This window comes from Urocitellus parryii, chromosome 10 (genome assembly GCF_045843805.1).
Source record: "Urocitellus parryii isolate mUroPar1 chromosome 10, mUroPar1.hap1, whole genome shotgun sequence".
Lineage (NCBI taxonomy): Eukaryota > Metazoa > Chordata > Mammalia > Rodentia > Sciuridae > Urocitellus > Urocitellus parryii.
In genome coordinates, this window is record NC_135540.1 from 43547740 (window position 1) to 43563162 (window position 15423).

The following is a 15423-nucleotide window of genomic DNA, read 5'->3' on the forward strand; positions in this document are numbered from 1 at the left end:
AGTACAGTCAGATGTTCTCATATACTTACAGAGGTATTTCTGGGCTTAAAAGAAGAGGATCAAACTCTCTTCATTAATGAATACAGAGTAAGAAAAAATGTGGTGGCATATGATATTGGAATAAAGCTAGTAATGACATTGTACATTATCACAGAAGATAAACATAATTCTAATCAAAGCAGAACTTACATTTCAAAGACATATTACTATTGAAACAGAAAACAATAATGAGGTACTATACTTGTGAAAACGTGCCAGGCAGTATGTGTATGTTGTTACAGTTTGTTTCTGAAGAATCCCCCAAAGTCTTGATCTCCAGCTTTGAAATTGGGTGGTGTTGGAACCTTTAAGAGATAAGGCCTATCAGAAGGTCTTCAAGTTTTTGAGGACATGCATTTGATGGGTATGGTGGAACCCAGCCCCTTCCTCATTTTCTCTTTTGTCCTCTGGCCACGAAGTAAATTAATTTCCTTCAACATGCACCCCTACCATGATGTGCCACCTCACTATAGACCCCTAAATGTAATGAGACCAACTGATCATTAACTGGAAACTCCAAAAGTGTGGAACAAAACAAACCTTTTCATTTTACAAGTTGATTATCTCTGGTATTTGCTATAGTGCCAGAATTCTAACACATGTATTTGTTTAGTATCTTTTAAAATTATTGGACCTGGAGACAAGAGGTATCTGTAAGGCCATATAATTCTATTACATAACTAGACTGTTACATGCTGCAGGATCTTGGCACCAGATAGGGGACTGCACTTAGTAAGCTCAAAGAAGCTGATATTTATGCATCTGTAAGAGAGATTTTGATATTTTAAGAGTGACTCGGGTGCACCTTGATAAACCACCTGAAATTTGTCATTACATGGCACTGTCCTGAACGATACAGACATCTAGGGTTCTTCCCACCTTTCCTTGCCCATGTCAGCAGTGTTGGCCTAATGATCATGACATAAAAAAAAAGATATGACTAGAAATTTAAAAAATAACACTAAGGAGAAAGAGGAAGCACATCATATTACTCCAGTTAGAGTAAAGGTAATCCTGTATATCTATTATTAACTGAAAGTAAGTTTCTGCCACCTTAAAAATAATATAAAAGATTGGTGGAGAAAATTCTGTTCCATTAATATAGAATATACTGCTAATGAGAAAAATATCAATGAGTGAGGGAACTGCTGCTAATGTGCTCAAATTCTGTATATGTTGGCAAGTGTGATCTTGTGGATACAGCCCAAACAAGAAAACAAACAAAGTTGCCTATGAACTCTAAACGTTCCTCTTATGTTATCTGAGTCCCAAATAGCAACGCAGTGTACTAGATATCATCTAGTGTTTGGTACATGAAACACTATTAGCTGCTTCTTTATAGATCAATTTAGATACTGGGAAATAATTGCTGGTCTGCCATTTAAATGCTAGATATTTCCCTCAGATTAAAGACCCACAGGTAACATAACAAATCATATGCATCATGTTTCAAAACAATTGAATAACAATGGACATATGGCATGAATGTGTGTAATTTCAAATAGACTTCCAAAAGAAAAATTTTAAATTTAAATGAGTTTACTTATTTTGACATTCTGAAAAAATATTAAAACTGTTTCTTTTTATAAATCTGTAATTACTCACCTCATTTGTAATACATATATATATATATATATATATATATATATATATATATATATATATTTAAGATCTAGGCAACATTTATTGCTTTCCAAATCTTTACATAGTCATGTTGTCAAGCTGTAGAGGACTTGCCTATGCTATGTTCAATCTCTTTACATCAATGGAATTAGAGCATAGTTTTAAAAAAGAAAAACTATCAAAATTTCTAAATAAAAATATAATATTTGAAAATTTAAATAAATAGTTACCTGTGGTTACAAAAGTCATTTTAAGTGATCTTCATTTTCATATGTTGTTAGGATTAGCAGATTTTATCTTATTCTGATTATAAACTATTAAAATTTGAAAATAAAATTTTGTATTTGAATTATGCAAAAAAATTGACTAGTTTGTTGAAGATTTTAGAGGAAAATTTCTGTCAATTTAAATAGGAAATAAAATTATGTAATCAATACTCTCGTATTTTGAGTAGTAAGTCAAGATAATGATAAAAAATTCAAACAGCACAAACATTTAATTTCTATTCCTGAACCCTTGTCATTCAGTGATCAAATTCAGAAGAAGACTATTATTTCTATGTTAAAGTATAATTCCAAAGAAATTTCGTGAATATAGAGATAGCAATAAACACATTAACTGAAGATGGTTATTCAGATTATATTTGAGCTAAGCTCTTTTTTTCTCTTTCTCTCTCTTCTTCTGGATTTTGGTGAAACATGTTATCAATGGCATCTTCCTCCCCTGGAAATAAATATTATCAGAAAAATTTACTTGTTTTTAATATTTTTCTTAACAATGGGGGAAAAGAGAAGTTGATTAATAGAAAAATAAAATTTGCTCAATTTGCAAATTATGAATGAATTCCTATGAACATAATTGAAACAGAAGAAAGTGAACCAAAAGAATACTAAAGAGAAGCAACTTATATACCCATGTGTTTTTCTTTTTATTTATGGAGCCACTTCAAAGAGTAATTGAAGCTTTAGATGCTCATTAAATATTGCTATATAAAGAATGCATGAATGAATTGTTCTGAACTCAGAAAGAGGCCACTGAAACATTCTTTGTGTCAACATCTGGCACAATAAATCTATAACTTGAACATACTCAAAAGCAAAATCTTTCACTGAAGATGAAGGATAGGAAGTTGACAAGATTAAAGCCTTAACCAAGCAAATAGAAAGGCAGAGATTTGTAATGGTCATAAAAGGCTTGATAGTTGGGTTAAAAGCTGCTATCACAAGATATGCGAGTGCCACAAAATACTATTACGAGGTCTACATTTTAACTTATGGAATTTTTCTGAAATTTATGGCTATCTCCAGGATAAGCATTTTCAGTAGTGATTCTCAATGTGTCCTCTTTTAAGATAAAGATTTTACATTTAATATCAATGCACCGTAAGTTCAGATTTTTCCCTGTTGAAACGATATTTGAAGGTAAATTTATTGTACCTGACAAGGGCCAGATTTACAACACTGGTGTCTGAATGACTTGGTTATACCCAGAAATAATGTTACTTTAACAGTAACTCCTATCCTCTGTTGATAGCATGGGACTATTTTTTTGAAGTATGCTACATAACACTGCTGTTTTCTCCAAAATCTGCCACTAAGTGGCTTTCTACACCTATCATTTTCACATATATGCCTACATGAGGATAAAATTTCATACCCATCAATCCCATTCAGCTGTTCAGATAATTTCTTTCAGTTATTCTAAACCAAGTAAATATTTCAAGAATTTGCTGTTTTTCATAATTTTAGAGGAAGAGCTAGTCAGTTTCTTGTTGTCTCAAATACTAACCCAAATGGACTTGTGGGCATTTTCCACCAACGTGTGAAGAAGAAAGAGGTGTTAGCCTCTTTTTTACTGGATTCTCATTTCAGATGTATTCAAGGTACATGGTAAAGAGTCCCATCCTTTGAACAAGAAAGATTAAATTCTAATCCAAGTTCTATCACATTAGCATACAGTTAATATCTGTTTCAACTTATTTGTAAAACAAGAATAATAATATCTACTTTACAAATGTTTTTGCAAAGTTTAGATAATCAATTGTGAAGGTCTTAAGGAATGATACAGCATAAAGTAAGATATATAATTGATGATGATGTTGAGGATAGTGATGATGACTATGGGCATCATTGAGAAGAATTAATGTTATTTATTGACCTGATAGCTAAGGTCAGATTTGTGCTTCCTTGCTTGTTGTGAAATATTTTTATTGTAATCCTAATTACAAAAGAGGATAATAATAATAATAGCCAATAATTACTCTACACAAGAGTTCTGGACCACTCAATTGTTTAGTCAAATGCTTATTCTTCAGTTCTAGATTATCGGAGACCACCTAATGATTTCTGGTAGCCTATGGGTGTCAGGTGAGCAAGAATACTGAAATTTCAGGATGTTTGAAAATAAAATTTCAAGTTTCACAATGCTACATACCAATTGACTGTGTACTCTCTATGGAGATCATGATAGCAAGATCAAAATTGGTAATTTGATAGCTGAAGTAGAGAAAATATCCAACCAATAGTACTTAAACAGAGGAAATACCATTTTGATTATTTTTGTCAAAGCTGTGGAGAACACAAACTTGGTATGCATTATAGGCAATGTTTTTATCTTCCTCCCAACCCCAAAATCCATATGTTGGAGCTCTAACCACCAATGTGATGTTATTTGAAGATAAAGCACTGAAAAAGTCACAATAGTTAGATGAGGTCATGAGGGTGGATTAGTATTCTGTAAGAATTGAAAGAGAAATCAGACTTGCTGTCTCTCCACTATGTGTGGACAGAGTGAGAACATAGCTGTTTGCAAGCCAGGAAGAGTGCTCGTCTTAGAAATCAAACATGCCAACACCTTGACTTTGGACTTCCTAGCCTCTATATGAGAAAAAATGTCTGTTGCTTAAGCTATTCCATCTAAGGTACACTAACACATCACAGTTCATATTTCATTGTCCTTTTGAATTAAGTGGTCTTTCTTCACATTTATGCTTGTGGCAGATTCCTTGATTACTTTCAAGAAGGGTCAGTTTTCCCATTTCTATCTGGCTGTTTGCCACATGGCTTATACCAGCTGGAGGTGAGCAGTGATCTTATACTCACTAAGTCAATAGTTAGGAAGATACACCTGAAGGATGTGTCTTGCCTTCCCTGGGGAGGTACTACACAGAATGGGCTGATCTCCCTGTAGAAATGCTATTAGAGTTTGGGGTAAGAGTGTTAGCTCATGTTGAAGTCTCTAGAAGAAATAGCTCTTTAAAACTCATTTCTGCATTTGTTGTAATCATTGTATAAATATATCAATAATTAATCATTCATTTATCTATCCATGCATCCATTCATTTCATATCTTTGAAAAGTTGAAGAGTCCAGGCCCTGAGGTTGACATTGAACAATAGAAGTTCTTCTCTGATACTAGTTTAACAATATTAGCATTGTCCCAAAAAATCAATATGTGCTTTTATATTTTGTGATCGATTGGACTTCTCAGTTTGCTGCTTAGAAAGAAGCTCGTCTTCAGATCTGAGACTCACATCAGTGCAGCATTTTACTCTCAGGCTATTCTGTCACTATTACTCATTTTCATTTTGTTTTTCCTTTTGTCTCACTTTTAAGCATTTTTTAAAAACTTTCTTCATAATTTATGCACTTCTGTGAGTCATCTTGAATTCATCTATGGAAAAAAAGCCAAAACAAAATATATGTAAATATCAAGTGTATATCACACATAAATAAAAAGGGAGAAAATGAAGGCCAGGGTAGGAATTGACATTGCATGGATTCAATTCAATTGAAAGATCGTTTTCTGATGTTGTGTTTCCCGTGACAAACTTCACTACTTCATTATCTTTTGATAGTAAAATTTGAATCACTGTAGTGAAATAATATTTGCCAAAAATGAATGGCATGGAAGAAATTTAACCTCTTTAATATGCCAGGTATGAAATGGAATTTTCCTGGAAAGCTCAAGTCACAATATACAAAAATATCAACAGTATTTTACAGGTAAAAAAATAAAAATTCACAAAAGGAAAGAAGTGTCATGTGTGGAAGAAGTTCTGTTACCACATTAACCATGAAAGGTAGTGTCGCTTAGGCAGAGAAAAGTATGACTGTACTTAAAAAGTTTTTAAAAATTAATACTTTTATTATGTTTTTACAGAAAAAGTCAATTTGAAAGTGTGACAGAATTTGTAAAAGGCAAAAGAAAAAATGTACACAAAGGAGGAATTTAGAGAAATCGGGCAATTAAGTTGTTAATATTTAAACTACTGAGGATCAAAAGTAAGTCTGGTATAAATTTAGTCTTTAGATTTCTGAGAGCTTTTGGGGTTAATATGATGCCAATTCATCAAAAAGCAAAATGGTATCACACTGAAAACTACAACTCCTAACACCATTTGAAAGAAATGAGTTAAAAATCATGTTTTCAAGCTGACTGGAATGATGTACTAGGAAATACACAGGATTTTATGAAGAGCAAGTTCTGTCACAGTAGTGGCAGATATCTTTCTATTGACAGAATAATGGGATAGTAAATCAGCGAAAAGCATTAGTTGCAATTTATCTTGACTTCAGAGAGAGTTTGATTCTGTCTGGTATGAAGTATTAATCAAGAAATGGGCAAAAGTGTGCTGAAGGCCTCACTGCTATTAAGTGGATCAACATCTGGTCCATCTCGTCCATCAGAGAAAGGCACTCAGAATATTGCTAATAATAGCTCAATATGTTTGGAGTTATAGACTACATGAACTCATAGGCAGCCAATGCCACAATATAAATATACATGAATAAAATAGAAAGCAAATGAGGATCAATGTCTGCCCTACCAATATTACATACCAGCATTAACATAAATAACTATCCATAAATATTTTACTTTGCTGCTGGGATTTATTTATTTCAAAAGATCTTTAAATGATGCCATTTTGTACATTGGAAAATGACACAATTAATTGGGTTTATTGGGTAACACAACAGTGGATAAAGATAATTAGTGTTCTGAAAAGTGGTCATATGACATTTTGGCATGATAGAGGTGATAAACAACCAAAAAAAGGAGCTAGTTTATATCCATTTGTAAATCTGACAGCCACAGCAACAATCTCACCTGGCATTTATTGAGTGCTTAAGATGAGCCAGGTGCTTTGAATGTATCTTATCTCTCTGAAAGCAGACATGACATGCCAATGAAGTTATCAAGTATTTCCTAGTCTCAGACATGTAGAGGAACACAAAGAGAGAGAGAGAAATCAGGATTCTAAAAAGAATTTAATGGATTACTTAATCCAGTGTTCCTCAAGTTGAAGGCACTCTTATAAAACCCTCACCATAAACAGATAGTTAAGAACCTGCAGAAAGAGGAGGTAAAACACCAAGAATAGACCCCACTGAGAAAAGTAATAAAAGCATTTTGTTTTGCTTTTATGACAGGAAAGGGTCACCAACTGAATGAAATAGAGAACATGGAATGCCACTTTAAGTGTTATTAGATTTGGTGAACAGGCTTGGGTGGTGACCTTGAACAGTTACACGTTTGTGGGCAGGAACAAAGGATGTCTTACAAGGATTGAAGCAGTACGTGTGCTTGTGTATGTGTGTATACATGCTTGTGCGCATGTGAGTGTGTGTGTGTGTATGTGTGTGCATGTGTGTGAACGTTAGTGTGTAGAAAAGTGAAGTAAGGAATAAGAAACATTTGAGAAGTTTGGCTGCAAAAATAATAATAATAAATAAGTAAAATTAAGAAAGTAATAAAAAGAATCAAGAATAAAACAATATTTTTTAAAGGAATTTGGGAAAAGAATCTTAGGAGAAGGCTTAAATGGTAAAGCTGAGGGGGAAAATGTCTGGTAGTAGGAATCAAAGTGAATTTTGGCACACGAGAAAGAAAGGAACTCAACAGGTACGTGAGCTATGTTCCTCAGATGAGACTAGGTGCGTTAGACAATGGTGTAGAGAAGGATGCTGGCACAAAGGGAGAGGTAACAGGATAAAAACGGCTTGGGTGTGGATTTAGTAAGTATGGTATGTGAATCATTGAACTGATGGGATTATACATTGCACCTGGCAAACTTCATTTTACATGTGGAGTCTAGTAAGTGTTGCTGCAGTCTTCCAGGGCTTCATAGCATTGTAAGTGATGAAAAAGGAAAGGGAAATCTATTTTTGTAAAATAGATTAGACAGGACATTTGGAAGAGTGATTTCTTTGGTTACTATTCCTTTAAAAACATACACAGACATCCTTATGGACTCATTTTCTTCTTTCTAAAGCACATTATTCAGAAGTTCCCATCATAAGTTACGTAGTTATGTAAACAGTGAGGAGAAAAAAAATGAGCAAGGGATAAAACTCTATCTTTCTGTATTTGAAGATAGTTTTGCACGCACTCTGTTTCTTAGAAATTTCATTACTGTCCCTTTGTAAGTTATTGGTTTTTTTCTCCTTAGTTACTTTTAGCATACTCTGTTTGTTTTCAATATTCTACAATTTCATTATGTAAGTCTAGGCAAGGATTGTGTGATTGTTATACATTTGGACAGTTTTGTCTGTAGTACCTGGAATAGAAAATTCTGCCCTTTCTTCAGTTAGTAACTGCATCTACAAAAATTATCTTTTCTATTCTCTCTATCTTTTTTCTACTGGTCCTATTACATATATGGTAGAAGAAATGCCTAATGAATCAAAAATATTTAAAGATGTCAATATCAATAGTTGTTCTGTTCTCCAAAGTACACCATAAAACTTAAAATAATTCATTTAGGAATTAAATGACTTTTTTCTTTTAAATTGTGGTGATAAAATGTTTTGCTTCATAGCAAAATACCTGAATTGATGGACTATTATTTGTCATTTAATTCAATATATTTTACTGGCCCCAAACACTATATTTTGGAAATTCCTTTTCCACAAATATCTAATGTTCTATGACAAACACACACACACACATACACACACACACACACACACACACACACACTCACACACGGGGGCGGGGGAGAGAGAGAGAAAGTTAAACATTCTGTCCGTACTTTGAATGCAAAAGGATTTTTTACATTAATTGTGTATTGATTTAGAATGTTTTCCATATCTAATGTGTGTATGTGTGTGTGTGTGTGTGTGTGTGTGTGTGTGTGTGTGTGTGTTACAGTCAGAGAGGGAGATCAGTTTTGTGTTGATGTTTGAAATTAAAAAAAACCTTTTATAGTAGCAGAATACAACAATTACTAATTGGGCATTATGTAAAATTGTGGATGTGTAATCGACGTGATTCTGCAATCTGCATTTGGGGTAAAATTAGGAGTTCATAACCCACTTCAATCTAATGTATGAAATATGATATGTCATGAGCTTTGTAATGTTGTGAACAACCAATAAAAAAAAAATAAATAAAAAAAAACCCTTTTATATATACATACATGTGTAAATGTGTGTGTATAGATAGATAGATAGAAAATCTTTTTCTTTTTACTCTGAATGTTTATTATCTTTTTCTAAGATTCTTTATGAGAATCTTTTCACAGTGTTGCCCTACATTTTCATATAGCCAAGACAGCCTCTCACAGCATGATTTCTAATAAAAAGCTTGGAATCATGAACTATATTCTGGTTTGACCCAGAAAGCTTTGACATTCAAAATCAGAGTGGTCTGAATGGCTTAGTCAAGATGCAAGTCTAAATTAATTGGGAAATTTGATTATAATGACCCTTGAGGGATGGGATAATATATTGAACTTTTTTTTTTATTAAAATGGTTTCTTTGTAATTTAAATGAATAATTGTTAATAAAATAGCTAAAATGAAAATGTGTTCAGGTTAAATAAATTAAATAACCTCTTCAGCTATTTCAGTGATTCAGAAATACAGATAGTTGCTTCTGGAATGAATTGGACTTAAAACTATTGGTAAAAAAGTATTCATGAATGTATAATCTCCATTCTTAGGTACATAGCTTAGATAAATATATATTTATTGAGAAAATGCTGAGCTGTTTTAAAAACTCTTGGTTTTAAGCAAATTAAAATAAAAGCCTAGATACAATTATCAGCGTGCAGAATCATATTTAACCATGTGATTACAGTGAATTACACAGATAGCCTTGATTTCCGTAATTAGAATATTACTGAGCATACTGTCAAGCATACAACATGCTTCTTTGCAGCATGTAAACTTACAAAAGAATGTTTGTTTTTATATAAAACATTATTCATTTATTTACTAAATCATTCAACACACACAGACTTAAACACACGTTCTAAATTAGCAACTGGAATAAGATAAATATCCCCCTCCCACATTTGCCCTCATGGAACTTATATTCCAGTGCTAAAATTAACAAGCATTTGTGGTACAATTAATCATGTGATTTCAATTATGGTAATTGCTCCACATAAGAAAATATTGCTATAAATGTATATAATGGGAAGCTGTTTGGGGGGAAATCAGGATTTAACTGAAATTGTAAGGAAGAATGAGTAGCAGACAAAAACTTGTAAGTCACAGGAAACTGACTTACACAAATGCCCTGAGATAGATAGGAGCATGGTATGATGAAGAATATCAATACAGAATCATGTGGTTAGGGGCTAGTAGGTTGATTTGAGACCATCTGATTAGCTGGTTAGATCATGCTAATACTTATAGGTTGATATAAGTATTTTATTCATTATTTAAGAAACAATGGGGAATGATAAAAACTTTTTACAGCAGAGTATCATATTCATATTTTCTTTGAAAAAAATATTATCTTTATAGCAGAAAATGGATTAAAAGAAGGCAATAATGGAACAAAGAAGACATATTAAGACAGTCATTGCTATTACAGGTAAATCATGATGGTAGCTTGAACTAAGTTACACACAGGAGAGAAGGAGAAAAGTGAATTCAATAGATGAGCTATAAATGTGGAAGATGATGAGTTTGGAATGAGGCATAATAAATTAGAGGGAGTGCTTCATGTCCTCTAGGATGGGTAGAATTTAAAAGTTAGATATTAACAAATGGTAGTGAAGATGTGGGGAAATCAGAACATTCATACACTGTTGGTGGGAAGGTAAAATGGTAAAGCCAGTTTTGGAAGTAGTCTGGCAGTTGCTCAAATGATTTCACATGGTGTTATTATTTGTCAACAACAATTCTCCAAGGTATATACCCCACAGTAATTAAAACTCATGTCCATACAAAAGCATAATAATGTTGATGGCAGCATCATTCATAAAAGCCCAAAGATAGAAAAACTAAGTGTCCATAAAGTGTCGAATGGGAAACAAATATGGTTTGTCTGTACAAGATAATATTACTTGGGCTTAATGTAACTGATTAAAGAACCCAGTCACTAAAATCACATAGTATGTGATTACAAACATATGAAATATCCAGAACAGTGAAATTTATAGAAATGTAAAGATCAGTAATTTTGTACGGCATAAAATGTGAATGGTAGGTATTGAAATGACAGCTAAATGGCTAAAGTATGAGTTAGTCAGCTTTCTGTTACTATAATAAAATCTTGAGATAATCATTGGAGAAGGACTAAAGGGATATGATGTTCACAGTTTTGTTGGTTTTAGTCCATCATCCATTGGTTATTGCTTTTGAGCCAGTGGCATCATGGAATATCATAGTGGGACTATATGGCAAAAGAAGCTGTTCAACTAATGATGGCCAGGAAACAGAGAGGGAAGAAGCTGGGATCCCCAAATCCCTTTTAAAGTTGCACTCCCATTGAACCAACTACCTCTCATGAGGCCCCATCTCTTCAAGGTTCTACCATCTCCCAGTAGTGCTATGGGCTATTCTTTAACACATGGGGCTTTGTGGGGGGGCATTTCAAATCTAAATGATAGCAGGGTATATGATTTTTTTAAGATGAAAAATATTCTAAAATTAGTTTATGGTGATGGTTGCACTTATCATGAATATACTAAAGCCCTGTGACTAAGTAAATTATATGATATGTAAATCATATCTTAATAAAGATATTGAAAAATTGAGGGACCTGTGAGCATTTCAACAATTAGGATTTAGAGAAAAGGCTTTTATGTAAAAATGTATTTGGATTAATTTGTGAATACATTATAATGGAGGTTGTGAGTAGGATTGAGGAAATATAGAATAAGATAAGGACCCAACTTTAAAATATAATAATATAGGAGGGCAAATAGATGAGGGAAATTCAGTTTGAGAAATCGAGGAACAGTTATGCAACATGAAATACAAAAAAAAAAAAAAACAGAATATATGGAGTTATGGTTTAAGGAATCCAAAAAAGAACATTTTAAGAAAGAGTATGTGTGAATAATTTTGGATGAATTTAAGAGTCACACAGGATGTGGTATAAAAAAATGTCTCTTGTACTGAGTAACTAAATAGTCATTATTCCTTCAATGAGTGGCAATAATGGTGGAAAAGGTATTATTGGAATTCACTGAGTAGTTTGTGCATGAGAGAAGGCAATGATGGTGACAGTGAGATTTCTTTGCTGATGTTAGTTATGATTTTAATTAGATATGTCAGAATGGAGCAAATGTCTTTAAATTGGGAAAATTTCAGCAAGGTTAACTGTTAATTGAAAGAATCCTATAGAGATATTTACACTGAAGATTCATGATATGTAAACCATAATGTACACTGGATAATCCCTGAGAAGGATGAGATGATTTAATTTAGATCATAGGTTAGGGATTGGCCTTAAATTGCACTACTTCCATTACTAGACAGAAAGTCCTCTTCATAGCTAGCTGGGGGTTGGTGAAAGACAGTTGTGTTGAAATCTCTCTTTTTGATGTTTGAAGAGTGTTGCCACTAAATATCTGTCTATACCTGTCAGTATCTCAGAATTCAGCTTCCTAAGCATATAGATATGTAGATACACAGGATGATCAAAAACAAGCAAACAACTCTGTAAGGGTCATTGCTAAAGGGAAAAGGGCAGAATAATTCCAAAAGAGGAGGCGTGAATATTTTGCAGAGCACTCCAGCATATACACCTTTTTGATATGAAATTGATTGTTTCTTCTTATGTGTGAACTGAATGAATAATTTACTAGACAATTTCTTCGATCGCCATAAGAAGCTAGTCAGCAAAATCCTTTAATAGTGAAGAAAAATGACTGACTGATGGTATTCTTCATTTACCAGTATTATAGTAATTTGCATCATGGTAAATTAAATTGACTCATAGTCCACATATTCAGCTCACCTCATTCAATTTTCAAATTTTATTTGAAATGAGTATTAAAATCACACATAGTTTGTTTAGTTTTCTCAGACTCCAAAACTTTCTCAACTCAGGAAATGAAAGAGCCAAAACCATGTCATCAGACAACATGTGTATTTGTATTAATTTCTGTTTGTGCATTTGCATTACTTTTCTATGGCCACTGCCATAAATCACCTCAAACTTGGTAGTTTACAACAACTGAAACTTATTCTCTCATAGGAATGGAATCCAAATATCTGACAAGTTTCAGCTAAAATTATGGTGTCAGTGGGCTGTACTCTTTCCAGAAGCTCTAGAAGAGAATGTGCTCTCCAGCTTCGCATGTCTGCCAGCATTCCTTGTCTTTTGGCCCTGTCACTACAATCTTTGCCTCCATGGTCTCTCTGCCTCTGCTTCTTCTGAGTTCATCATATCCTCTGTCTTTCTTGCGTATGAATGCATTTGCGAGATCTTGGGTGTTCATCCAGAATACTCAAGATAATCTCATCTTGAAATCTTTAACTTAAATCTATAAACCTTCATCACAAAAGGTAATCTTCACAGGTCCCAGGATTAGGAATTGATGGGGGCACCATTCAATCCACTATACCCAGTCTCTACCTTAGGTACAGTATCTTTATTGTTTTTCATGTTTTCAGCCTCTTCCATTTCTGTCTTCACCCTCCTTCTTCCAACACTGTTTTCCATACAGTATGCAAATGTTATATTCTTATTGCTTCCAGAGGTCCCCGCCTGCCTTTTTAAAGTTCAGGTATAATGAATATGTGGTATTGTTTACAGCTTCTTAATTTTAGCATCAAAATAAAGTTTCAATGTGTTTTTGTTGCATGAAAGGCCAGTTTGGATTTGTGGTAAGGTGTCTTTGACTTGGATATACTGTCTTCCATTGATGCATCTTTCTTGTTTAGTGCTTCATTGAAAACAAAAATCTAGTAGTTCTCTATTCATGTTCATAAACTCTTCTCTCTTTCTCGGATGCCTAACCAACACTCCTGGACCTTTCCTATGCCTGACCAACTTTCCTTTAAGTCATATTCTTACTTGAATACCTCAGAAACATTCATCCTCCAAAAATTTACAGAAGCTTACCTAGATTTGTCCCACGAAATGAGAAAGTAGTAGGTCTCGTTATATTAAGGACTTGATTTAAAAGGCAATTCTAACATTTTGATAGGGACATTTTATTTTGTGATAAAATTCATTTGAGGACATTATGATAACATCATAATAAACTAACAAGTATATTTAGTCTTTATTATCCAACATATTCTACTGCAAAATATCAGATTTACTGCCTCATTTAACCTTCACTTGTCATACATGATATCTCCATTCTGATAAGAAAGTTCACTCAAGTGGTAGGTAGAAGATATGGTATTTGAACCAAGAGTCTGTATCCAGAGCCTTCTCTCTACTACATCAGTATAATTGTATGAACCATTGTTCACATTTTGGACCATCAGGACAGTGCTGATTATTATTAATTTAATTTAGACAAATTCAATGAAGAACCCCACCATAGACCAAATGATTGTGGTCTCTCAAAATTCATATGTGTAATTCTAATATCCAGAGTTATGGCATTAGCAAGTAAGATCTTCCAAGGAAGTGATTAGGTCATGAGGGTGCTTCTTGGGATGAGTGCCTTTATAAAAGTAGCCCCATGGTGGCCCCTAGTCCTCTCTGCCATGTGAGGATACAGTACACTTGTCAAAACTTGCTTTTGGACTTCCTAGCCTCAAGAACTGTAAGAAATAAATTTCTGTTCTTAATGGATCAAGGACCCAGGAATTAAACCAGAGACTTTGCATCTAATAGAAGAAAAAGTAGGCCCTAATATTCATCATGTGTGATTAGGCTCCATCTTCCTTAATAAGACTCCTATAACACAAGAATTAAAATGAAGAATCAATAAATGGGATGGAATCAAACTAAAAAGTTTTTTCTCAGCAGAAGAAACAATCTGTGAGGTGAACAGAAAGCCTACATCCTGGGAGCAAATTTTTACCCCTCATACATGAGATAGAGCACTAATCTCTAGGGTATATAAAGAACTCAAAAAGCCAAGCACCCCAAAAATTAAATAACCCAATCAACAAATGGACTAAGAACCTGAACAGATATTTCTCAGAAGAGGATATACAATCAACCAACAAATATATGAAAAAAATACTCATCATCTCTAGCAATCAGAGAAATGCAAATCAAAACTACTCTAAGATATCATCTCACTCCAGTCAGATGGCAGCTATTATGAAGATAAAACAATAAGTGTTGGTGAGTATGTGGGGGAAAAGGCACACTCATACATTGCTGGTTGGACTGCAAATTGGCTCAGCCAATATAGAAAGCAGTATGGAGATTCCTTAGAAATCTGGGAATAGAACCACCATTTGACCCAGCTATCCCTCTCCTCAGAATATACCCAAAGGACTTAAAAACAGCATACTACAGGGACACAGCCACATCAATGTTTATAGCAGCACAATTCACAGTAGCTAAACTGTGGAACCAACCTTGCTGCCTTTAGTGGATGAA